This window comes from Pongo pygmaeus, chromosome 16, assembly GCF_028885625.2.
Source record: "Pongo pygmaeus isolate AG05252 chromosome 16, NHGRI_mPonPyg2-v2.0_pri, whole genome shotgun sequence".
Lineage (NCBI taxonomy): Eukaryota > Metazoa > Chordata > Mammalia > Primates > Hominidae > Pongo > Pongo pygmaeus.
In genome coordinates, this window is record NC_072389.2 from 41,163,598 (window position 1) to 41,181,291 (window position 17,694).

General features: G+C 37.4%; 1 long non-coding RNA gene across 1 annotated transcript in view; it reads left to right on the forward strand.

Annotated features, from left to right (window-relative positions):
* Positions 1-15,746, forward strand: part of LOC129014078 (uncharacterized) — a 517,291-nt gene extending 501,545 nt beyond the window's left edge. Inside the window, exon 4 of the long non-coding RNA XR_008494114.2 lies at positions 13,265-15,746. This is a non-coding gene — a long non-coding RNA (uncharacterized LOC129014078). The remainder of the gene's footprint in view (positions 1-13,264) is intronic.
* The last annotated feature ends 1,948 nt before the right edge of the window (positions 15,747-17,694 follow it).

Consider the following 17,694-nt stretch of genomic DNA (forward strand, 5'->3'; position numbering starts at 1 on the left):
AAAGCCCTGTGACACGAATTTACCGATAGAACAAACCTGCACGTGTACTTCTGAACCTAAAATGAAAGGTTTTTTTAAAGTATCTACCCAAACACCTATAGCAAACAACATTCTTAATGGTGAAACATTAGAATCATAGCTATTAATATCAGGAAGGAGGTACACTAAAACTAATTGTTGCCAACATTCTTCTAAAGTTTCTAACCCCTACAATAAAAGGAGCAAAACATTTATATGATTTGGAAAGGAAGAAACATAACCCGTATTTGTTGATAAAATATTTCTCAATATAGACAATCACAAAGAATGTTATGGAACAATATTTGGAAAATTAGATCAATAAGTAAGGTTACTAGACATATAAGATGATACAAACCATTATATTTGTAAACAACAGCAATAAATGATTTGAAAAATTAAAGTAACAATGTACAACAAATAGATGATTCCTAAAAATCTAAGAAAAACATGCAAGACTTTTATAAAAAATAAACACAGAAAAACAATAAAGAAAATCTCAAAAAGCAATACTATATTCATGGATTTAAAAAATCCCCGAATCACTGAAAAATTTCAACGCAATTTCGATCCAAACCCCAATGGAAATTTTTAAAGGAACTTGACAAACAGACTCTGAAATGTATAGAAAAGACATAAGGCATAAGAAAAATTAAGCCACTCCTAAAGAATAATAAAATGGGGAGCTTACTCTGCCAGATATCAAAACTCATCACGCAGCTGTGGTTTAAGACAGTATGGTACCGGTGCAGGGATAGACACAGAGATCAATGGAATGGAAAAGAACAGCCATAAACAGATACAGGCATCTCTGGAAATTTGATATATGACAAAGGTGGTGTATAGTCCGTGGAAAAATATGATACAGACTAAATGCTGCTGAAACAATTGTTAATCCACATAGAAAAATCACTTAGAACCTTACATTATACAATACAAGAAAATAAACAGATTAGAATTAAATGTGTAAGTCAAGATTTTAAAACTTTTAGATTACATTTTAGGAGAGTATCTTTAAGAACTCAGAACTGGAAATATTTTCTTTGGCAAGACACACACATGCATACACATTAATCAAAGAAGAATAAATCTTGATAAATATTATTTTGTAATTTTATTTTATTTTTATTTTTTAAATTTTATTTTATTATTATACTTTAAGTTTTAGGGTACATGTGCACAATGTGCAGGTTAGTTACATATGTATACATGTGCCATTATTCTGTAATTTTAAATTTGTTTTATATGAAGAGGTGAAAGAAGATAACAAACTTGAAGAATATGTAATCGGCAAGCATTAATAGCAGAATGTCAAAACAGCTACTACAAATTAAAAAAAGAACCTGATAGAAAATATTATGTTTTAGATTGCTAAAACCTATAACCCCTGACTAATTATGAGAAAAACCCTAGACAAAGAACAATAGAGGAGCTGTGTACAAAATACCTGACCAATACACAAAACTGCCAAGGTCGGCCAGCCATAGTGGCTCACACCTGTAATCCCAGCACTTTGGGAGGCAGATGCAGAAAGATTCCTTGAGCACAGGAGTTTGAGACCAGCCCGGGCAACATAGTGAGACCTTATCTCTACTAAAAATCAGAAGAAAAAAAAACTAGCTGGGTGTGGTGGCACATGCCTGTGATCCCAGCTACTTGGGAGGCTGAGGTGGGAGGATTACTTGAGCCCGCAAAGTCGAGGCTGGAGTGCAGTGGTGTGATCACAGCTTACTGCTACAAGACTGTCTCAAAAAAACAAAACAAAACGTGCCAAGCTCATCAAAAACAAGGAAATTTGAGAAAATGTCACAGCCAAGAGGAGCCTAAGGAGACATGAGGGCCATATATAATATGGCAGCTTAGATGGGATCCTAGAATGAAAAAAGAACATTAGACTAATGCTAAGGAAATCTAAACAAAGTGGAGATTTTATTTAATAACAATGTGTCAAAATTGGTCCAATTGTAACAAATGTACCACATTTTAAAAAAGATGCTAAACTAGGGGAAACTGCAGGACATATGGAAATCTCTGCACTCTCTTCTCAATTTTTCTGTAAATCCTAGCACTTTGGGAGGCTGAGGTAGGCAGATTGCTTGAGCCCAGGAGTTTGAGACTACCTGGGCAACATGGTGAAACCCCATCTCTACAAAAAGAAATACCAAAAAAAATTAGTGTGATGGCGCACACCTGTAATCCCAGCTCTTTGGGAGGCTGAGGTGGGAGGATTGCTTGAGCCTAGGAGGCCAAGGTTGTGGTGAGCCAAGATCACATCACTGTGCTGGGCAGCAGTGAGATTCTGTCTCAAAAAAAGATACAGTATATTTTAAAAATGCATATATATACACATACACACACACAATATGTAGATATACACATTATTACACATATAGTATGCATACATACATAATACGTATGTATGCATATATAATATGTGTGTATATCTAATATGTAGATGTATATATTTTATATATATACATACATATATATGCGTATGTGTATATGCATTTTAGAGAATAGGAAACATTCTCTAAATATGAAAAACTCTCAATCTTTTTGGTAATCAGGGATACACCTAGTGAGATGAGGGACAAATGAAAACTCATATTGTACTGTTGAGAGTGCAAACTAATACAATCACTGTAGAAAACAATTTGGCATTATTTTGTAAATTTAAATACCTTATATCCTATGACCAGCAATTCTATTCCTAGGTATTTAATAAAAACGAGAACAATAATAAGAACAACAACAACAAACTATTGCATATACATATGCAAGAGGTATGCACACAATGTACATAGCAGCATAATTTATAAATGCAAAAAACTAGAACTATGACCATAAATGAAGAAAATGACAATAAATTGAGTTGTATTCATACACAGAATATCACAAAGTAACAACACTGCAAATACTATAACATGGATGAATTTGTTTTTAACTTTTATTTTTATTTATTTATTTATTTATTTATTTATTTATTTATTTATTTTGAGATGGAGTCTTGCTCTGTCACCCAGGCTGGAGTGCAATGGTGCAATCTCAGCTCACTGCAACCTCCGCCTCCTCCCGGATTCAAGTGATTCTCGTGCCTCAGCCTCCTGAGTAGCAGGGATTACAGGCACCTGCCACTACACCTGGCTAATTTTTGCATTTTTAGTAGAGATGGGGTTTCACTATGTTGGCCAGGCTGATCTCAAACTCCTGGCCTTGAGTGATCTGCCTCCACTCAGCCTCCCAAAGTGCTGGGATTACAGACATGAGCCACTGTGCTGGTTGACGTGGATAAATTTTTGAAACATGGCATTGACTTGAAAAGCGACTACATACAGTATGATAATATTTCACAGCTTAAAAGGAAGTGAATATAAGCAGCATTTTCTTTAGGGATGCATACACATGTGACAAAACAACTAAAGGTGAGAAAATGAAAAACACAAAATTCAGAATAGTGTTTTCCTCTGGGAGGAAGCAAAAGATGGAGCAGGAAAGGAATGTTGCAGTAAATGCAAACCTGTGGTTTATAGTCTAGATCATAAATGTGGTGGATTTAAAGGTATTCATATTACTATTGTCTCTCAAAACGTACATGTATTCTCCTATCTGTATTAAACATATTGAATAATAAAAGCATTTAAAACTGAAGAAGACTTCATGCCTGGATGATTGGGAGAATTCAGTAAAATTCACCAAAATGAGTAAGTTCAGTGGGAAGATTACATTTAAAGGGGAAATGAAGTTTTCAGACCTGCTGAGCTTTAAGATTATGGCAGAATATGAATCAATCTGACCAACCAACAGCAAATTGGTTGCAGTAATGAAGGGTGTGGGAGGAAACATTGGCCTGGCCTGGTGAACCAGTGGAGGGGTTCCTGGAGCTGAACAGATGTTGAACCAGTCTTCATCCTGCCGCCTGGTTCAGATTACAGCTGTGCCCCGAACTCCATACCCCCTATCTTGTGCCACGTTCTACAGGATAAACTGACTTGCTTTTTATTGGCCTTGCTTTCCCCCATCCCTTGTGGATAATAAGAGTTCAACTTTCATTTGTAAATTTATTTGGATTGCTAAGTGTAATGTACACCTTTCTCAACTGCTGTCTTTATCTCTCCCATTGTCTTTGTCCTTGTGAGCTTGCGATGCTTTTTATTCTCTGTGGTTGATTTGGTGTGGGGTAAAGATAAATTCATATGTCCAATAGACCATGATTTACTTGGAATGTCTACTAGAAACTTACCTTTAAATTTTCAGCATCTCCTCTCAGCGGAGTATATTGGTTCCCTGGGTCCCAATCTGTGTGTTATAGAAAGCCGTATTCTCTATGTGTGAATTTTGGCTCCAGCACTTCCTAGCTGCATTGGGCAGGATAAGCAATTGAATCTCTCTTCACTGCCATTTTCCTGTCTACAAAACGAGGCTTTTTATTGTGTACCCCACAAAAGTGTTTGAAGAATGAAATAATGTAAGTAGAGACCAGGCGTGGTGGCTCACGCCTGTAATCCCAGCACTTTGGGAGGCCAAGGTGGGCAGATCACTTGAGGTCAGGAGGAGTTGGAGACCAGCCTGACCAACATGGTGAAACCCCATCTCTACTAATACTACAAAAATTAGCCGGATGCGTTGGCAGGCACCTGTAATCCCAGGTACTCGGGAGGCTGAGGCAGAAGAATGGCTTGAACCCAGGAGGCAGAGGTTGCAGTGAGACAAGATTGCCCCACTGCACTCAAGCCTGGGTGACAGAGCAAGACCCTGTCTCAAAAGAAAGAAAGAAAGAACGAAAAAAGAGAGAAAGAAAGAAAGAAATAAAGAAAGAATTCTGGGTTGTGCTGCATGCACATGGGCACCCTGTAGCTCTCATCCCCTGGTAGAATAGTATTAATGCCCACAGTAGGGATTTGATTCTTGACTGTAGCCCAGAAGTATGCTTTTTCTGACTTTCCTAGGTTGCTTTCAGCTGGAGGATGAAGGTCCTTCCCTGACAGTCATTATCGAAGGACTTCCATTTGGGTTGAAACACTGGACTGAGTGATCATTGAGGCATTTTCCTCTTGAAATTTTGATTTCACCTTTTCCTTTTGTTTTTTCCTTCACTTGGAGAGGGTTAGCAGCAGTATCAGTTAGTGTAACTGAGAAAAGCTCAATTCAAATAAAACTGTTCACCAATCTATTCTCCCAACCCCCTTTTGGGGATCGCCATAGAACATCCTACTGAATTTGTCACTGTGGCTTGGATGCCCAACAGATTGGTGATCTGATCTCTTCTGTTCTCTAATCTAAACATTATAATCTTAGCCCCAGCTCACTGCTTTAGTTTTTTGGGGTTTTTTTGTTTTGTTTTGTTTTGTTTTTGTAGGGAAAAGGAAGGGGAGAGCTTGGCCAAGGTTTGGTCCAGCCTTCAATGAATATAAAACCTTAGTGAGGAGGCCAGGCTTATAGTGAGAATATAATGCTGGCATTAATCCACTTAGAATTGCACAGTGCTCCCACCCCACTACCTATAATGTGGATTGGTTTAACACCCTTTGTTGGTGTTATTTGACCATTCCCTTCAAATGCTAATGACCAGCTAGTTTAACACCCTTTACTGGTGTTATTCGGACAGTCCCTTCAAATGTGAATGAATAGCTTGCTTTGTTTCCATAGACAGGAGAGCCAAATAACTTCGGGGCCTAGAAGCAAATTATTTCTCTGGTATAGACCCACCCTGAATGATGAATTGGGCTCTATGGTGACTGTTTCACTGAAGACTGGGATTTCGCTACCCATCGCAAACCAGGCCATAAAGGAGCTAAACCATTTTCTCCTCATTATCACCTCATTAAGCTCCCCAAGCCAGTGCAGGGCTGGGGTAGAGGCCTGCTACAGGTAGCTTAATGAGTTTCTTATTTATAGGCCCCAGTACTGTTATGCAAAAGCTTGTTATTCCCAGGCCTGGAGTATAGCGTTTTCTAAAGGGAGTTGAGAAATGCAATTATCAAGCATCTTAGTACGGGCCTCACACTGCTTTTTGGCCACTTGATCGACGATAAATAAATACATTTGTTAGATTTGTAGAATTTGATATTGTGCTGTGGCATTTACCCCAATTTTGTTGTTTTCTTCTAACAACACAGAACAGATGCTGCCCCAGATGTGAAAGATGCAGATGTTTGACAGCTTTAGGATAACTCTAAATTCATAGCTGTGCATGGCATTGTGCAGATTCCTCAGTGTGATTTTTGGGGGGGAAATTGCCTTCCCCAAATGTTATTTAAATATTTTTCCTGCTTTATGTGTGACTTGAAGATCACGTGTAATTGAGAAGTGGAAAGCAATCCCGCTTTTAGTTCCCACATACAGATATTAAAAATTGCTCTAATTCATGTACACATATACAAGACTGATCAGTGCTCCATATTTTGAGTTTTCAAAAAATATAATAATTTACTAAAAATGGATACTAAACATAAAGCACTGACTATGCATCCAGCATTGAGCAATGTACTGACAGGACACAAAAAGTTAAACACACAAGTCATTGTCATAGATTCCAAGAAATGTTTCATCTCACAAAATCCTAGTAGTCAGAACATAGACATATATAGAGATATACATATGTTTATTTAAGTGTGTGCATATGAATATGTATGTATGTATATACATTTCTCCATAAAGATGCAGTACATATTAGGGAAGTTTATAATAACTTTAAAACAAAATAAATTTGATCAGTAGAGAAGAAGTCAAATAATAGACACAATGCAATGTCTTTGTGAAATGAAAATATAAATAATTACTGGTTTATAATGTCAGGACAAAAACCAAACAAAAGGGACCAGATTAAAAATGGAGAGAATCTAGCTTGACACCTACTACTATAAAAAATTTAGTTAAGCGGATGCAAATAGTTCATATATTTGAATGCCTTTGTTAGGTTATATGGAATATACAGAAATGAGTGTTATAAAGATTCTCTTCACCTTGTTTATAAACTAGAAATGAAGGGTAAGGTAGGTACATAAAACAATATAATACTATAACGGAAAATAGCTCCTTAGAGAAGTTAATAGAATGCTATAGAAGTGCTTGGAGAAATTCTTTCAATTTAAAGAATAAAAGAAAGTTAAATGGATGTGTTAGAATTTGAGTTCAGACTGAATAGGACAGGAAGGTATCAAAAGAGTGGTTGCTTTAAATATATCCATATGAGGCAGACTTACCTATGACAATGTTATTGTCAGGGGCTTCAAAGATAGAGCCTTTCCTTGAAGTTGTATTTTCAATGCCGGTCCTCCGTTTTTTGTTTGTTTGGTGGTTTGTTTGTTTTTTGAGACGGAGTCTCGCTCTCTGTCGCCCAGGCTGGAGTGCAGTGGCGTGATCTCGGCTCACTGCAAGCTCCGCCTCCCGGGTTCACCCCATTCTCCTGCCTCAGCCTCCCGAGTAGCTGGGACTACAGGCGCCCGCCGCCACACCCGGTTAATTTTTGTTATTTTTAGTAGAGATGGGGTTTCACCATGTTAGCCAGGATGGTCTCGATCTCCTGACCTCGTGATCTGCCCGCCTCAGCCTCCCAACGGTCCTCCCATTTTCACCTGGGTTTATGTATTTAGGGGGCAAACTGGCCAGCAGGCAAGGATAAGAAAGTGGTCCAATCTGCCCCTACTCTGTGCTATTTCTGGCACAAAAACTTGTCAAAGGTGTAAGGTAGGGAATTGCAAGTTACAGTCAGAAATTATGGGGTAATTTTTATTGATAAAAACAGATTATATGCATAAGAATAGTAGCAGATATAGATTAAAAAAATAGGTTAGAGAAAGAAGGAATAGGTGAAGATGAGAAAAAAGGTGGATCAATAAAGTGAGGTTAGGAATTTGGGGCTTTGTTGTCCAGGTAGTAGGGAGCATTTTTTTCTTCTTTGGTTTTCCCAAGCAGAAGGATGGAATAATGAGATGGTTGGTGTAGAAGTGGTATGATGGATGGACTAGCAAAGTGAAAGACTATAAGTAGGGAGATTGGTTAGGGTCTATTCAGCAGTCTAAGTAAAGGTGAAGATAATGAATTTGCAGAAAAAGTAGGAAGAAGAAAATAAATTCAAGTGATGGTTTAGAGTTAGAACACTAAACTTAACAAGTTAGAATGAGAATACTTTCATAGTGAGAGGTTTGTAAAATTGAGGGCTAAGACTTCCAGCCTGGATAACTAGGTGACTAGCAATACCATTGGCGGAAACGTGAATGTCTGGGAGAGCTTCTGCTTTTAAATTTGGTAGTGGGAGAGACAATAAAAGTTATATTTGGAATGTCATATTTAAAGTTCAGACAACTTTTACAAGAATGTCCAGCAGAAATAGCAAATTTGGAACTGAAGATAATCACTGCCATAGAGTAACTAAATACTAAGATGTTGAAGATTTGCATTTCTCTAATGATCAGTGATGTTGAGCTTTTTTCCATATGTTTGTTGGCAGCATGTGTGTCTGCCAACAAGCATGTTTTGAGAAGTGTCTGTTGATGTGCTTTGCCCACTTTTTAGTGGGATTGTTTGATTTTTTTCTTGTAAATTTGTTTAAGTTCCTTATAGATGCTGGATATTAGACCTTTGTCAGATGGATAGATTGCAAAAATTTTCTTCCATTCTGTAGGTTGTCTGTTTACTCTGTTGATAGTTTCTTTGGCTGTGCAGGAGCTCTTTAGTTTAATTAGATTCCATTCACACCAGTCAAAGTGACTATTACTAAAAAGTCAGAAAATAACAGATGCTGGTGAGGTTGTAGAGAAAAAGGAATGCTTTTACACTGTTGGTTGGAGTGTAAATTAGTTTAGCCATTGTGGAAGACAGTGTGGCAATTCCTCAAAGACCTAGAGGCTGAAATACCATTCAACCCAGCAATCCCATTGCTGGGTATATACCCAAAGGAATATAAATTATTCTATTAAAAAGATACATGCACACATATGTTTATTGCAGCACTATTCACAATAGCAAAGACATGGAACTAACCCAAATGCCCATCAATGATAAACTGGATAAAGAAAATGTGGTGCATATACACCATGGAATACTATGCAGCCATAAAAAGGAATAGATCATGTCCTTTGCAGGGACATGGATGAAGCTAGAAGCCATCATCCTCAGCAAACTAACACAGAAACAGAAAACCAAATACTGTGTGTTCTCACATATAATTGGGAGCTGAATGACGAGAACACATGGACACATTGAGGGGAACACCACACACTAGAACCTGTGAGAGGGTCGGGGGAGGGTGGGAGAAGGAAGAACATCAGGAAGAATCACTACCAGATGCTGGGTTTAATACCTGGGTGATAGGATGGTCTGTGACGCAACCCACCCTGGCATACATTTACCTGTGTAACAAACTTGCACATCCTGCACATGTACCCCTGGACTTAAAGTTTGAAAAAACAAAGACATCGTAGAAAGAAAATCAAGACTTGAAAAATCCATTATGTGTATGTTATGCGAGAGGAAGAGAAATCTGAGGAGAAAATAAAGAGCAATCAGGGATGTGAGTTGTAAGAGCAAAAGTAGGCTAGTTCAGTTTGTGTTAAGAGAAATGTTTGTCCATGCGTGGTGGCTCACGCCTGTAATCCCAGCACTTTGGGTGGCTGAGACGGGCAGATCACCTGAGGTCAGGAGTTCGAGACCAGTATGGCCAACATGGTGAAACCCTGTCTCTACTAAAAATACAAAAAAATTAGCCAGGCATAGTGGCATATGCCTGTAGTCCTAGCTACTTAAGAGGCTGAGGCAGGAGAATCACTTGAACCCCGGAGAAGAAGGTTGCAGTGAGCAGAGATTGCGCCACTGCACTCCAGGCTGGGTGACAGAGTGAGACTCTGTCTCAAAAAAAAAAAAGAAAGAAATGTTCAAGAAGAAATGGATGGTAAACTGTGTCAGACATGCTAGAAAAGTCAAGTTCAATAAATGAGAAAGTGTTACTGGATTTGTTGAATATTAATGACAGCTGAATATTAATCTATAAGAGTTTCTAAACTAATGTCAGCAGAATTACCACTGTGTTAACTACGGTGTACCTAATCTTCATGTTGGTTTGAGAGATACTGTCATACCATTTTACAGTTAAGAAAGAAACAGTAATTTTAACTCACATTAAGGTGAATTTTCTATTTTCCAAAACGCTGATGACTTCAAAATATTCTCAAAAATGAAATCAACTTTGACTGAAATCATTTCAATTTTCATTGAATAAGTTAACATTTTAATTATCACATTACTTAATTACATTTTAATTTGTGCAGTATTAAAATATTAAAATAACTATATAGAGATTATAAACATAACTAAAATGATATATTTTGCAAAATCTTATGTAAATATCTGTATTCTCATTTGAACCTCAAAGTGTTAAACTTATTTACCTCCAGGGAATGTCTAAGAGCTCGAATCTTTCTAAATATATGATTTTCACACGTAACACCATCTTGAAAACATCTGGACTTCACAGAAACCACAGGGTAACCAATAATCCTTCAAGACCTAAAACAACCACATTCCTATCAGGGTAAAATAACTTTCTAAGAAAATGTTAGATACTTTTGTATCTACAACTAAAATATAAAAATATGTAGGCTTATTTCTAATATGTCTATCTGATCTTTGTATACTTTTGGGGCAAGGTCAGGCAAACATTCTCTCTGAAGATCCAAAAACTTGTTTTTATGCTGTAGCAGAATCTCAGGGAGCATTTGGTGGGCTGACAAAAAAAGACAACCTTTTGGTAGCATGTAGACGGCTGAATATCAGTGGAAATTTAGAAAGGAGAACTGAATTATTTTTGCCTGTGCTTTACAATCAGTATCCCAGTGCCTCTCAGTAAAAGTGGGATAAGTTTGAATGTTACTCAGCCAATAAACATATTAATATAAGACAGAAACAAGGAGGGTGAGGAGCCTGTATGATTATGATGAAAAAATCAAAGAACACAAGGAAAGAAACACACCGAGGCCTGTCAGGGGTTGGGTGGGGGGAAAGGGAGGGAGAGCATTAGGACAAATAATGCAGGCCAGGCTTGAAACCTAGATGATAGGTTGATAGGTGCAGCAAACCACCATGGCACATGTATACCTATGTAACAAACTTGCACGTTCAGCACATGTGTCCCAGAACTTAAAGTAAAATGTAAAAAAAAAACTCCACCAATAAAAAAAATCAAAGAATTTTAAAAACATGAAAAGTCAACGTAATTGTCAGAAATAATATTTTAGACCCTAATTTTAGTAAGTTTCATAAAAAGCTTGAAATCAAACGATGTGGGACATTGCTTCTGTAAGCAGCTTCTGAGTTTGCTTTGCCTTGGCCTATAGTGACGTCACAAGCTCACACCATAAGGAAAACATGTGTTGCGCATCTCTAGTTTGATATGAGCTTTAGTATCTCCCCACTGTGGTGAGAGAAAAGTCAGGGCAAAGGATTGAAAAGAAGTTCACCACAAAAAAGTTTGAAGACAAGCAAACCTGAAACAGATGCAGTGTAGTAGATCTCAAGGGTGCATTGCTCACTCCAGGGCCTGCTGCCACCCAGATGGCTGGCAAACACCAGGACTCCCCACACAACAGGATTCGGGGATTCAGACAGGAGTCTTGCTCTACCAATTATTATAGGATCTTAGGTAAGCCACTTTCTTGCTAAACCTTAATTTCCTTAAATCCAAAGTCAGGGTAAAACACCTGACGTAATTAACTTAGGGGATGGTTCTGAAACAAAAAAAGATAAAGATGTAGGAGCACTCCTTGGATTCTGACTTCTTTATAAATATACTTTTTATCTTTATCTTTGTACACGTTTAAAAGAATCACAGCACTAGGGGGATAGGTTTTGCTATGGGAAGGAACATGAATTGGAAGTCAGAAAACGTGGGTTTGAAACCTAATTCAAATAGTAACTTCTACTATAGGCCAATTGGTGTAATAGCCACTTAGGAGGCAGAGATGGAAAAATCACTGGGGCTTCTTCATTTTTACAATGAAAAATGTGGCTAGGTAATGTCCACTAATATCCAGAGTCACTCAATGCAAGAGTTTTATAAACTCCTGCCCTGTGGAACTAGAGCTGAGTGAGTCATGTGGTTCGCTTTGGACTATAAACATGGGTGGAGGTGATATGTGTTCCTTCCACGGAGAAATATTAAGTTACAATGTGTGGGCTGCCTTGCTCTTTTACTTTTTCAGACTTCTCATCCTTGTGGGAGGACGTATCAATTCCTCAAAAAACAAACAAACAAAAAACCAAAAAAATCAGTATACATGTGGCTTGAACAAAGAATGCATTTTGTTGTTTTATAAGCCCTGAGGTTTTAGATTTTTTTTCTGTAGAATAATCAACTTTATCTTTACTGATACAACAATGAAGTTAGTTATTTGATAAAGCTAAACATTCAATTTAAAGGACTACACTTAATCTGAGTTTATATACTTCCTACATTTGAATATTGTGATAAAGTATCCTTTCTATTTTGAAATAATAATTATGCTGTTAGGGATAGTATTCCAAAATGTTGGAATTACACAAATATAAGAGGTTACGTGATTACAATGAGAGTGTACCACATGACTAGTGCCTTAGGAGAAAATAATTATCTCTAATAACTGTTAAAATGTGCCTTCAAAAGATTTACCAGTCAAGCCTTATTCCCTAGCAATTCCAACTTTCTGCGTGAAAATACAGGTCAAGTTTTGGGTTTCACATTGGTAACCAAATTGTGATAGCTTTGATCATGAACTTTGAAATAAAATAATACATCTCTGAATATCGCATTGTATGATGGAGTAAAGATGAAGTATACTAGGCAGCTGCCCTTAGTACATTAAGGTGTTTTATGGCCATATTGCAATTTATTTTTTTCAAACATTTGCTCAAGCATTTAAAATGGTGTGAACACTGGTCTGTAATTCCTGTATAATTTAAAGGCTTCTGATCCAACACCAAATAGTCCAGGACTCAAGCCTATTTGAGTCTTCTAGTCTAAAATCTTTCTTAATGTTTAGAAAAATAAAGTAAATTTCTAGAACTGACATCCAGGACTAGTATGGAATGAGCAGTTTCATTTAATGAGTGGATTGGATTGGATTGAAGCTGAGGAACAGAGAGGGAGTGGAGAAAAGGTTAAAAATTGTTAAACTGGGTTCAAGTTGGCATTTGCCAATTCGGAATTATGAAGGCCTCCCTGAAGCCCTGATGTGCCTTTGCACTGCTAATTGCTTCTGTTTTGTTTTTCTTTTAGATGCCTTTCCAGTAAAGCTAACAAAAAACAAAACAAAATAAAACCATATCCAACATACTAAACAGCTGTCTCCAAGATCAGAAGGCATCAGAAAAGACCCTCAAGAGTTGTCTAATCCCAGAGGAAGATCTTGTTTAAGTGGAGAAGTGCTCACAGCAGAAACCTTGGAAATTTCAGGGAGTGGAATTTTATTGTCAGAACTTTCAATAAAAGTGTAGCCACAGATCCTGGGAGCATTAAATAAAAATTACCAACAAGCTGTCTTACCTGTGTGCACTCCACTGAAAGGAAGGGCAAACATGAGCAAGGAGCTCTTGTACATCAGTCAAAATTCTGACAGCTACCCTGTGAAGTTTGACGGGCTGCCATGTGCTAGACTACCTAAGATACTCTTAACTGAACCATAAAAAGACAAATAAATTAGTAATTGTATCCCTCCTGTCAATGTCCTTTTTCGTGAACTTCTCAAGGTGTTGGTTAACATTGTCTGGAATGATTTATCAATATATTCTTAGCTTTCTTAGAAAAGACAGATAGACTTGATTTTTTTCCAAATTGTTTTTTGAATTGATTTAAGAAAATGATACAGATATTGCCAATTGCTGGGCCTCTCTTTTTCACTCCCTGCTCTGCCTCCTCCGATTATTAAATCAAACCAATAAGATTAACATAATCTTTCTTAGAATTGACTGTTCTTTTTAAATAGATCCCATGATAGACATGTGTAAAAATCAATAACAGCCTCCTCATTTGTCAAAGCTAATGACTAAACTCATTTTGAAGTTCAATAGTGGTTACTGGAGAGTGGCCACACATTATATATCTAATCCTGTATGTCTCGACACTTATTCTGCAGAACAGAGGAAAAGGCTTTGTTGCTTGAGGCACAGTATAAAAGCTGGTGTCTCCATTGTATTTGTACATATTCACATTTCCTCCAAACTATGACAATTGTTGATTGTCCAAGCTAATACATTAAAGGAAATAAAAGGAAAAATAAATCTGGTAAATTTGTAACACTCCCCACCCCACCTTTTAGCTAATTCAATTAATTGTAAGTTCCTTCAATTATATGCTTAACTCCTTGAGGTTGCGAAATATGTCTTACATATTTTTAATATCCCCAGACACACTAACGTAGTGATTGGGTCACAGGCTAGCATGAAATAAAGATTTTGTTGAATTACAGAGAATTATATTATCCAATACTTTGGACAATGGCATAGCAGTTATTTTAGACCAGACACTTTTATCCAGTGTAAAGTGCAAAAGATGCAGCTTTCCTGCAGACTTCTCTTTGATAGATGCTTTGCATCACAGGGTGGTTTAAATAGTGTTTGCTTCTGAGGTGTTCCTGCTACCTTCCACAAAGCCTTTTCCAGGCACTGCAAAAGTGTGAGAGCTAACAGCTTTTGGTATAATACTCTCTTCCTTTTCAAATATCCTCTGATTATAGATAAATGCCAGCAACAGAGCATCTTAAAATCCAGAATAGGTATTTGGATGAAATATAGGCATGACATGTAGCCCTGAACTAATTGAGATTACATTTAAAAATTATTAATAAAAACACTATCTTATATCTGCATAATGCTTTATGCTTTACAAAGGTTCTTCATATATCCCAACTCATTTTCTCATTTTCTCACCCCAAGTCACAACACTTAATAAATATTTCTTTCATTTCCCTAAAAATTCCAGATTGGGGTTTACTGTTCTGTCCTCCTTCCTTCATCAGCAAGTTGCCTTTTTCTGGGCTCCAGGTTGTATATTGTATTGCATGCCCATTGAGCATGGCCATCTCTTGGAATCAATAGGTCAGATACAATTTGAAACTCCCTAGGTAATGGATTTTAAAAACTGCTTGAGGGTGGGGGAGAGAGAGGAGGAAAAGGAATCCACAGGAACAATAACTGAAGTGGAGTGATATATTCCTGGTGGGAGCTGGAGAACTGTTCTTTATAATAGCTTCTCAGGGGAGAAGCCGCCCTTTTCCAGCAGGAGGTGTCCTGGGAATAGCAGAGCCACTGCCATTCCATTCTTCTGATGAACAGAAACCTTATCAGTGTAATTCCCCTTGAAAGCTGATGGGAGAGGGAAGGAGTTTAAAGACGTGAAAAATTTGGGTTGTGAGGGGTGGAAAGCCCAGACTCCAGCTTGTTCATTTGGAATATTTCTTGTGAGGGAGAAGATATTCTGCCAAATTTAGGGTCCTTTCAGAGCTCACAGATTCTGACAGCTGATCTAAGTTCAGTGCATGAGTTTATCCTTGCCAGGGAGAGAGGGAGCAGTAAGTGAAAAGAATGTTTTATGAATTAAATACAAAGTATAAAAACCAAAATGCTTGCCTCCAATATATCACTATGTGCTAATATTTTCAGTTGCGGCTATGCAATAAGGATGTCAAAGCATTAGTCTTTAAATAATAAGGCGCATCAATAATTTTGACTTTAGAATAAAACACAGACACCTTGCATTTGCACCTTGTTTGACTTTTTAATTATTTTTAGAAGCTCGAAGTATCTCTTGGCTTTTTCTCTCTCATTGTGACAAGACTATGATGTTGGAAAAATCAAGGAAGCAGGTGAAATGTACTCTCTCATGTCATGGTTGTGTGGTATCTATGAGGCAAAATATTCTTTTTTTCCATCCATAAAATTGCCAAAGCCTTAATTATTTGGTGACATAAGATGAGTAATCTAAAGCCAGTCCATGTTCAATATTAGGCTGTTTCGGGATACAAAAAAATCTGGGTTATAATGAAAAGCACTGTCATGTCATGAATACCTCTCACATGAATTGCACATGTGTATTTTTTTCATTTATATTGTTTTCTCCAATGGCTTTATCCAACAACAGTTTGTTTCATGACCATGTCACATGTTCAGTGCAGGTCAGTATGGTGGCTTTGCTCATTGTAGTCACAAAGACACCCAGACTGATGGAAGTACTGGTGTTATACTTCTTATTCCCATGACCACTGAATCAGGGAAAAGAGAAAATGACTCACAGCCTGACTATTAATGTTTTCACCTGTAAGAGATGCATGTTTACTTCACACACTTTTCAGTTACCAAAGCATGTTCATATCTACTATTTTTTTCCTAAAACCCTTATTGATGTATCATTATGTACCCATTTTAAGAATGGAATAATTTTAGTAAGTTTATAGAATTGTGCAACTATCATTTTAACCCAATTTTAGAGCATTTTATCACCCCCAAAAGATCCCGCATGTCCACTTGCCATCTATCCCTATTCCCATCCTAGACCAAGGCAACCAATAATTTGCATTCTGTCTCTATAAGGTTTGCTTTGCTTTTTCTGGGCATTTAGGATAAATAGAATAATAAAGCATGTGGAGTTTTTCATCTGGCTTCTTTCACTTAGCTTGATGTCTTTGAGATTCATTCACATTGCAGCACATATCAGTAGTTGTTTCTGTTTATTGCTAAGTAGTATTCCATTGCACTGATGTATCACATTTTGTTTTTTCTTTCACCAGTAGATAAACATTTGGAATGTTTTCACTTCTTAGTTATGATGAATGCTATATATTTGCATACAAGTTGTATTAGTCCATTTTCACTTGCTATAAAGAACTACCTGAGACTGGTTAATTTATGATGAAAAGAGGTTTAATTGACTCACAGTTCCACAGGCTGTACAGGAAGCGTGACTGGGAGGCCTCAGGAAACTTACAATCATGGCGGAAGGTAAAGGGGAAGCAAGCAGCTTCTTTACATGGTGACAGGAGAGAGACAGCAAAGGGAAAAGTGCCATACACTTTGAAACCATCAGACCTCATGAGAAAGAATTCACTATCATGAGAACAGCAAGGGGGAAATCCACCCCCATGATCCAGTCGCCTCCCAGAAGGCTCCTCCTTCAATTTGACGTGAGATTTGTGAGGGGACACAAATCCAAACTATATCATAAGTTGTTGTGTGAAAATATTCACTTTTTAAAAAGAGGTACCTTCTAATGTAATGAGATGGAGACATATTTATTCTCCACTAATTCCTTTTGAGGACGCCGTTACCTTTGAGAGGTGTATAAATAAGTGTTAAGGTAGAAGTTTCTGCACACTCCCCACCCCTCACCTTAAGTTCTTTGCTACCTAGTATTGCGACTTCCCACAAAGAAAAAGGAGTCAGAAGGCCTAGATATTTTCTTTAGGAAGTTTGAGTGACATAATACTAGGTAAGGGAGGGTTGATAAAAATATTGGGATAGGGAGGCAATCATAACTGAGATGGAATTTTGTTATAAAATATGCATTGTAATATGCATATTACACCAACACTTCTGTGTTGCTTAGATAAACTTTGGTAACACCTACAATTTTCATTAGAGCTCTGTGTGCGGATAGATTGTTTGGAAGGAACTCCAATGGGAAGCGAGTTTTATGTCTAGGTGGATGTAGTGGAT